The sequence below is a fragment of the Varanus komodoensis genome, unplaced genomic scaffold (genome assembly GCF_004798865.1).
Source record: "Varanus komodoensis strain SLA01 unplaced genomic scaffold, ASM479886v1 scaffold5, whole genome shotgun sequence".
Classification (NCBI taxonomy): Eukaryota; Metazoa; Chordata; class Lepidosauria; order Squamata; family Varanidae; genus Varanus; species Varanus komodoensis.
Genome location: NW_025336087.1, coordinates 11,013,133 through 11,023,096, shown reverse-complemented (window position 1 = coordinate 11,023,096; position 9,964 = coordinate 11,013,133).

Sequence of the window (9,964 nt, the reverse complement as noted above, 5' to 3'; positions counted from 1 at the left end):
TTTTGGTTGGACAAATACATTTCCCCTAGGTGAACTGTGAGGATTGTAGCTAGGTTCAGAGAGAACAAAGAAACCTCACTTGGTTTGCATGACATGGGCAGAGAAATTCTAGAACAGTTACGTTTTCTTAACCAGTCCAGCCACCTACCCTCACTGGGTTCACACATCATGCCAAGTCACAGCCACCAAGGGGAATTAGGTAGATTAGGCAGCATAAAGCTGGAACATGGCCATTCTGGCGTATTAACCACTTTCATGTCATGTGAGCTGGCACAAGGCCAATGTCCCTGCTAGTAGTGATGCTTTACCTTTTGAACACTGGCTACCCCACACCCCCTCTGCATTCAGTGGGAGAAACTTATGGAATCGCCTTTGGCTTAACCTAAGTATGGCCAAGACACTGCAGCAAGCACTGAATCTTTTACTAACTTTGCCAACTATTTAGTATGCATAGGAATTGGGGAGGGGGGGTCACGCTTCCACCCAGCTGTTTTGAGTTGTTTATTCACTGTGAAAATGGGAGCCCTAACAATTGCTAATAGCAATCTCTGGCCTTCAAGCAACAGAACTGTACGCACATAGATGGCCCATGATGTAATTGGGACAACTCACAAAACCCCATACTACTCTTTAGGACAATAGGAGCTTTCATTTTTGTTCTTCGTTTAGCATTCATAAACCATTCTGGTCAATTTACAGTTTTTGCCTGTGTCAATCTTTATTTCTACCAAGCAGTATTCCAAGGGCTTGTTAAACCGGTTTTCACCTCAAGGCAAATATAAATGTGTTAACTTGGAAACTGCCATTAATAAAAATGGAAAGTGCTCCCGCTACAAACACTTTATCATAATGACCTTCATTTCACTTCTCATGGACTTAAATATAACTACTGCAATCCAGAAAGGATTTTACATAAAGGAAACTTCTGCATACATGATTGTACTGTGGAAGTGCATCTCCAATCTAATGTTGACCTAATTACCATTTTACTACAGGGTTGTGACTTTTAACAGGCATGCGGAAATAGAAGAAATGAAGGAGAAAGACTGCAGTGGCATGTCTGCATGGGCATGTGTAAAGCTCTAGCTGAAGTGAACAGCTTGTGGAGATTACCTTGGTGGGAGATGTACACATCCCATTCTCCTTTAATTGTCATGCCAAAATGTTGCCAGCCACTTATGGAAGTGATTGTGCATTTGGCTGACAGTACTTGGTTATACCATCTGAAAGCATTCAGGCAGTCCATCACAAACATGGACTTGATGATTTGGCTAGTGTGGTCAAGCTGCAGAGGGAAAGCAGTGACAGGGAAAAGCCTGAGCACCTCTCATTCTGCACATCTGCTGCTTCTCTAATGCAAACTGGCCCTTCCCAACCCTGCTTTGCAGGCAAGTATTTAAATACTCGAGTGGGTTGGTAGCAGGGTATTTCATCATTGTACAGCTCCCCTGGCATCCACTTGCTGCCCTTTCTTTCACTTATTTTTCTGGTGTCACTGAAGTTCTAGCATAGGAGTGCTGAACTTTCAGCCAAAGAGTTGAATTTAATTCTGGAGAAGCTCCCAGGGGCAAATTCCCATGGTGGGCAGGACTGAAGATAAAAGAACCGGAGCCAAAATACTAAGCATGACAGTGTATTTTAGCTCAAAGCATAAGAGAGATTTCACAGGGGGAAAAAACTGAGCAAAATTTGTGAAGCTATCAATCAGCAATGGGGAAAAGGGGGTTGGAGCAACTGAGGAAGGTCTTGTCTTCTTCCCTTGGCCAGACTGGGGTCTCAAGAGGGCTAGATCTGAATATGCTTCAACACCCCTTGTCCAGTAGTTAGGGTTAGTCCAAGGACTACATGCTTAGCACAAAGGTAATCTTGGGCCTACTAGATATTTTGGACTACAAGTCCCATTATCCCTGCCAATCGACCATGCTGACTGGGCTTATTGGGAGTTGTAGTAAAAACATCTGGAGGGCACAATGTTGCAGAAGGCTGCCAGTACACTCATAAAATAGTACTAATGACAACTCTCCTTATTTACATTTTTATCCAAAATCATTAATTAAAGATCCCATGTTACCCTCACAATTAGTTACTATCTGCCTTATCTTTACAGGATCCTCCAAGTATCAAAGTGATTGAGATTTTAGCTATAGTGAATTATGTATAGCTAATTGATCCTTGGCCTGTAGTATGCAACTGTAATAGAAATACTGTTTTGTGTCAAAATGATTACTATTGATCTAGTTGAGATATGAAACACTCCCACAGATCTAACGGATAGAAATGGTTGCCAATTGTTCAGTGAAGCACATGCTACAGCCAGACATTCAAATATTACTGGATTAATCAGAAGGAATTCATATCTCATCTACTTGAAAAATGTAATAGGAAATAAATGCTGTTAAAAGATATTAGTCTTTGTGCTGCAAGTTCATAGCAATCATAATTTTGGGGAGAACGTTTGAATATATAGGTATCTCTGGCCTGTGGCTTAATTTGAGTAGGTACTTTTACTATATATAAGGCCTGGAAAACAGCAAAACGCTGACATCAGGAAAACAAATGTACAGAGAAAATGCCAATGAAAGCAGGGAAAACTTTCTCCAGGATAATGGATAGGCTATTATAATGATGTTACACAGAGTTCAGAATGCAAGAAAGACGACTACACCAAATGCAAGAAGCAAGCTCAAAATATGCAAATAAATAATATAAAAATATGGGTTAATAGTAAATGAACAGATATTTAAGTAATCAGCAGATTCACATATACAGATAACCAGTGTAACTAAGTACAGAAAAGATGAACTGAGAAGTGGAGCAGGAATTAACATTTAAATGTTAACACTGCAATTCTATGCACTGTAAATCCCAGTGAGTTCTGTGGGGCTAACTCTATTCCCAACTGAATTTGCACAGAATTTGAATGTTCAAAAGCCAAACTGGGGATGAATGAAGACAATTATACATATATTACCAGTTTAAATATACTTTTTAAAATCTAGAAGGTATGCACTTGCTAGCTGGCAAGAAGCCATCATGTGAAATGAAGAGAAACTATGAAGCCATCACATTTCCCTTTTAGTTTTTACTGGAATTCTTAGCCAACTGGCCTTGGTTCAGTAAGTTTGTACATAATCGTTACTTCTTATCTTATCTAGCCACCATTGCTTGGAAGTCTGATGGAAGGATTTCCAGTTCTAGCTATATTTAAGTTTTAGCTATATGTAAGCATAGCTGCTTATCATTGTGTTAAGAAGCCAGATTTATCTTTTTCTAAAGACATCTTGACAAACATCAGCAACTAAAAACGCAAACTGTTGTCCACCAAGATTTCTCACCAAAGCTGGAAGAAGGGTGCTTATTTGGCTCTAGCCAACAAAATTTGACAGTAGTTCAGGTGTCCCAAATGATGTCATACAGGAACTATCAAACACTTTCAGAGATCCTTATATTAAGCTTCCATTTGATTTAAATTAATTTGTACAATAAGAAATGATTCCTAAATGGACAATCAGTCGTCCTATCCTGATTTTACTGTTGGGGTGTTTTTACTCCATAAAATCCTATGGGCCCCAAATTATTTCCTATTGCTTTTGCTTAGGGCTATTTAGTAAGCAAAGGCATTCCCAAGAATATTACTTTTGAACTGAAAACCATGAACAGAAATATAATAATCTAGTCAGGCATTTATTTGTTTATTTAAACATTCTATAACGCCTATATTCCTGGGGAATCTCAAGATGGTTTACAAAAAGTTAAAACATCAAAACAATTAAAAACCCAAACTGCCAGTAAAAAGGTAAATGTTTCCCCATGACATTAAAGTCCAGTCATGCCTGACTCCTGGGGGTGGTGCTCATCTCTGTTTCTTAGCCGAGGGAGCCAGCGTTTGTCCACAGACAGTTTCTGTGGTCAGGTGGGCAGCATGACTAGACACCGAAGTGCACGGAACGCTGTTACCTGCCCACCAAAGTGGTACCTTTTTATCTACTTGAATTTGTATGCTTTCAAACTGCAAAGTTGGCAGGAGCTGGGACGGAGCACAGGAGCTCACCCCATCTGCGGATTCAAACTGTTGACCTTTCAATCAACCAGCCCAGCGGCTCAGCAGTTTAACCCACTGTGGCACTGCATCCTACTTGCATTAAAACACAATAATTAAAATATATATTATTTAACAGTTAACTGGGTGAAAAGGTTTTGGCCTGGTGCCAAAATGAATAAAGCATCTGTGCCAGGCAAAACTTTCTGGGGAGTGAGTTTCACAATTGGGACACTACAGCAGAAAAGGTCCTTCTCCTCGGAACTGCCCTTCTTACCTCTTTCAAGGAGGGCTCTTGGAGAAGGACCTCTACAGATGATCTTAAGGTCTGGACTAGCCCATACAAGAGATGTTCCTTCAGATATCCAGGCTTTATATGTCATCATCAGCACCTTAAATTGGACCTGGGCTTCAATCAGTAGCCAATGTAACTGGTATAAGTCTGGAGTTATGTGCTCATGTCTACCAGTCCCAGTCAATAACCTAGCAGCTCTACTTTGGGCCAATTGCAATGTCTGGACCATCTTCAAGGGCAGCCTCACATGAAGAACATTACAATAGTCCAAATGGGAGGTTACCAGTGCATGGGTTACTGTTGCTGGGCTTTGTCTAACCAGGTAAGGATGGATCAGCCTCAACTGGAGGAAGACGCTCCTTGCCAATGAAGCCATCTGGAATTCCAAGGATATCTGTGAAGGACAAGGGTCGAGTACTCAGGTGGTGGGACAAACTTGTCCAAGCACCTTGTCCACATTTACAGGCCTCAACAACTGAGGATGCAAATATCTGAGACTGCAACCTTCATTCTTATTCTTTTGTGTCATGTTCTTTAATTTCTGTCTTTTAGATTTTGAGCTTTGGATATGGTCTGCTCTCTCTCTCTATCCCCCTGCCTCAACATCAATGTAAAGTGCTTTGTTCCCCCCTTCCCCAAGTTACCATATGAGTAATAAAAGCATCATTCTTTAATTCTATTTATACATTCCTAGTACTTTTATATATTCCAACTTATTTCTTTGGTTATAGTACTCATACATGGATGGTTCACAGGTGGAATATATTTATTTATTATGATTGGCAAATCGGTTCTGATGTTTTTTTAAAGGGCACTTTTTTGTAGTTACACTGATCTTCAGAACTGGTCACTAAAACTGAACACAAGAAACAAAATAATGCATGCCAAAGACAAACTATGTACTCAGCTCCAACATGCTGATTTAGTATTATACAGGGGATTGTAGTATAACTCATAACTTTATAAAGAGTCTTCAGATATTTTAAGAATGAAAGGCACTGTGCAAAAGACAGGCCCATATTTTCATCATTGCTTTGGATGCCAACATTGTCCACAGTGAGCAGTGGCTTTCCTGGTGTAGCTGCTTGTGGTTTTTTGAAGAGTATGTTCTTTACTTCTAAAACTAGAAATTCTCTTTGATTGTACTTATTCTAACTATAGCTCTGCAGACAAAACACAGCAGCTTTCTCTACCAGACAGAAGAAAGGGCAGCAAGCAGCTGGGAGTTCCTTTTTTTTTAATGAGTGCAGCAGATGGTCAGTTTTCACAACACTGGCAGGCTGCTTAGTCTTTCCAAGCATTCCAGTGTTATTCCCGCACCCACACACAACATCCATAGAAGACCCCCTGAAGTAACTCCTTGGACGAGTCTATAACGCATATGAGTTAAGGCAGTGATGAACAACTGAAGGCCTGGAGTCCCAAACTAGCCCATCTGGGGGCCCATATTAGCTCTCCAGGATTCCCTAATGGCCATAACCCTTTTCCCCCAACCACTAGTCGGTTGGTGGTTTTGCTGCTTTGGTGCAGTTTCACAGCATTCTGAAAGGCTGGATGGAAACTCCAGGCAAGTCTAATTTGACCCACAAGACCTGAGGTCCAATACTTTGATTATAGTACTCATACATGGGATGGTTTACAGGTGGAATATATGTATTTATTCCGTATGATTGGCAAATCTGTTCAGATGTGTTTTTAAAAGGAACTTTTTTGTAGTTATGCTGAACTTCAGAACTGGTCACTAAAACTTAACACAGGAAACAAAATAATGCATGCCAGAGACAAACAATGAGGACTTCCTTTTCCACCTGCTGTAATGGTACATCACAATGTGACTATTTTCAAAGCACTTAATGTGGCGGCATGGAACTGTAACATATCTGCTGTTACAGTGCTAATGCTAATGACATTGTGCTAGCACAAACCAATGCCAGCACAATGTCATTAGCACTTGCAAGGCAAGAGGTGGCCATTTGCTGTCAAATTTTGGTGGTGCAATTTGCCACTTAATTTTGGTTGCCGATTGCTGATTTCTCCATAGCAATGACACTGAACTAGTGTTGGATTATGCTAGTGCTGTGACAGTACATTTGCCAAGGGTGTCCACAAAGCTAGTAAAGGAGATATTTAAGTCCTGTGCAGAACAGAACTGACCTGCTCTAATAGAGATGTCTTCCGTGCTTTTGTCACTTGCTGGATTAGGAATATGATCATAAAATGGATGTGCATCAGCACAGCCAAATGATGTATAGCCTCACTCGACTGCTTTCAACAGCAAAGACAAACAATTTTTATTTATGCTGGATAGTGGGGTCTGTCTTTTATATAATCCTGTCTTATTCCTGCTTACATATAGAGAATGCAACCTTTTCCTTGTCTCAGTTCTGCATTTCACCCTTCTAAGAAAATGAAATGAACAAAAGCATAAGAAGCAGGAAAAAAAGTTAGGGGCTGATTTCTAATTTTAAAGTATCAGTTGTCCTTCGGGATCATTACTATTTAAAAAAAACTCACATGATTGTCAGAGTTTTTATGAATCAGAATGGACTTTCAAAGATTACACAAGAACTCAGAAATGTTGGCAATGTGATCTGATTAGCTACAGAAAGAAGCAGCACTTTGCAATTTCAGCTTCATGGTACATGGTAATTTCAATCTTGCATCACTATTTTCCTGGAGAACAGCTCAGAACAGTTCTGAAGAATTTCATAAAGTCTAAAGAGCAGAAAAAGACATGAAAAGCCAAACAGGATAAGAGCTCTTACTACACAGCAAGATGACAATAGAACTGCTGCTTGCATATTACTTCAGTCAAATGCATTCTTCTTGCGACGAGTGCAAATCTGCAGATTTGTGCAGGATTTGGTAGTTGCTGCACAAGTCTTGCAAGAAATACAGCTGAAGAAAATTGAGGATCACAGTGGCAGCAACCATCAGGGAATATGAAGCAGAAATGAGTTTCAGGAGCTTTATTCTTTCCTGTCTTTCCTGTCTCCTGTCAGGTAGTCTCCACATCTGTGAGAATGGAAGCGGCGGCAGCAGCTTCTGCTGCTCCTACACCTAACTGCTTCTTATTCTTTTCAACAAAGTGTGGCATGTATTCCAATTCTTGAGGTAGTGTGTTGAGCTTGGATTTGAAAAATTGAGGTTCCGATCTCTGCTCAACAGATGGCACTGGATAAGCCTCAGGATAATGAATCTTCTAGGTTGGATCCAAGATCTGTCTTCCAGAAGAAGGGACCTTCTCCAAGAGGAATGGCTCCCCCTGTGGAAAGTCCCTCTGCTCAATTTTTGAGGATCCCCCTCTCCCCACATCATAGCTCACTCCATTCAACAGGGTCTCTTGATTCTGCATAGGTTGGGGGGCTGCCATAGGAAGGGGGCAGGGAAGTACATTTGTATCACTGCTTGATCCAGCTAAGATCTGTATCTGACCCCTGGGATATCAAAGCTAAAATGGTGCTCTGTACAAGAAAGTGAAGCTACTAACGAGACAAAGATAAATAATGAATAAAACTTTTCTCTTGGGGTCTCCACTTATCCTGTAGTTAGCATGCTTTCTGTGAGAAACAATGCAACTGTGAATGTCTGCAAGAGAATTACAATGGTGGAGGGAATAGATGAAAGCGGCATAATTTCAATTCAGGTTGTGAAGACTGTCTTGCTACTTGCAGAAAGTGGGATTTAGACTGAACTCTTCTAGTGATTTACCAGGGCATAAACTCTACTGATCTCAGTGGTACCTGAAACAAGGGCTTATCTACCTTAGCATCTCATTTTGCACAGCAGCCAAGCAGATGCCCATGGAAAACCCACAAACTGGACATGAGCAGAGGAGCCCACAGGAGGTGTTGCTTCCCAGTGACCAGTATTAAGGAATGGTGCCTCTGATCCTGTACGTAATGTACAGCCATCATGTCCAGTAACCACTGAAAGGTATACATTGTCTATTATTGGCTGTCACATCTCATGACAGCAAATTCTCTAGCTTAACTATGTGCTGTGTGAAGAAGTTTTCCTTTTATCTCTCCTGAACTGCCCACCATTCAGGTTCATGGCATGACCATGGCTTCTCATATTCTAGGGGAGAGTCAGGTGGGGAGGGAGGGAGGGAGGGGCAGGCAGGTTCACACATAACAAGAAGCCATGGTGGAAATCATGCAGGTATCTAAAGTGCAGCACACTTGGTTTTCATGAAACTCCGTGGAAAAACAACCATTTGTTGTAAGGTTTCCATGCTTCACCATGGATTGTTCTGCAGTCTGAATCCAGTTACAATGTTTCTGTGCAGTTTCCACGTTTCTGCCTTTGAGTTTGGCAGCAAGAGAAGCTGCAGCTCTACCAGAATTTTTTCACCATCCTGTTCTGCCCAGCACCTGCTGTGTTGGAGCGAGCAGGCTGGTTTTTCCCAATGTCCATGTGCGGCCTTCCCAACAGTCAACCACAGCTCTGGAATTTCATTGGCAGTGCTGAGATCTCTGTGACACACCACCTCCAGCAGCAGCGACCATGGAGACAGCCATGCTTGGTGCCCTGGTCTGGTCACTGTGCTTTACTGGAGCCATCACTCTCCTTGCTCCCTTACACACGAGTTTGTGAGCTGTGTGTGGACACTATCTTCAGGGCGATTGCCCTAAGACACCCATGTCTCTCACCCTCTCCTCCACTCCCAACAAGCCTCAAGACTCTCAGCAATCCCCACTGCCCCCTATTCCCCCTCCCCCGCAGGCCCCAGCAGCCTGCCAGATAACTTTTCCTGGGCAGATGTATGGCCACACCGTGGATTTATATCATAGAATTAGTGCCTTTTTTCAAACCCTTTCCTAATAGGACGTAAAATTTTCAAAGCTGCCACACAATTGATGTTTTCACTGAGGTATCCATTGACCCTAAAAGCCCTTACAGGTCAGTCATTATCCATGGTCAATAACTCATCATAGCATACGCAAAATTAAAATTCCTTGTCCCAGCTTGCATCACTTTGTACTTACCTGTTTTTTTTAAAGAACAATTTCTTGAAGTGGGTGAGAGGGCTTCCCCTTGCCCTCGTCCCCACTGTTGTGGGCACAATTCTCCCCTTTTCCCTTTTCAGAATATCGGGGTAAAAGACTTGTAAAATGCTATCCTTTTTGAGCTAGGCTGGCCAGTCAGGCTATCTTTGCAATTCAGAATGAGTAGTAACAAAGTTGTTAACAAGTAGCAAAATAGTGATCCCTCCAATTGGTTGAGTTAGGGTGCCCATGTCAAGAGCTGATCCCAACCCTATTTCCTCCTTTCTCCTCCAAAAGCTGGGAGCACCAGACAATACTTAATTGGTCCATTTGTTTGGCTTGACAAGGAACCACTAGATTGATGAATTCACACCCCTCTGATGCTCCTTCTTCCAGTGTCTCTTGTCAAACCAGAGGCAGACTGGTTCTCACCACTGCATTTCAGTAACACATTCAACCCCCTCCTCTGTTTCTTCTAGACTATCTTCAGAGTCTGAGCCTCCTAGCTTGGAACCTATATTTTGAGAGAAGGAAACCTAATCTTTACACTCATTGCAGCCCCTCCACACTTTGAAAATCTGTTCTAGATCCTCCAATATTCCAGAGCAAATTTGGCAGCACCAAAAGGTATGCAGGTGG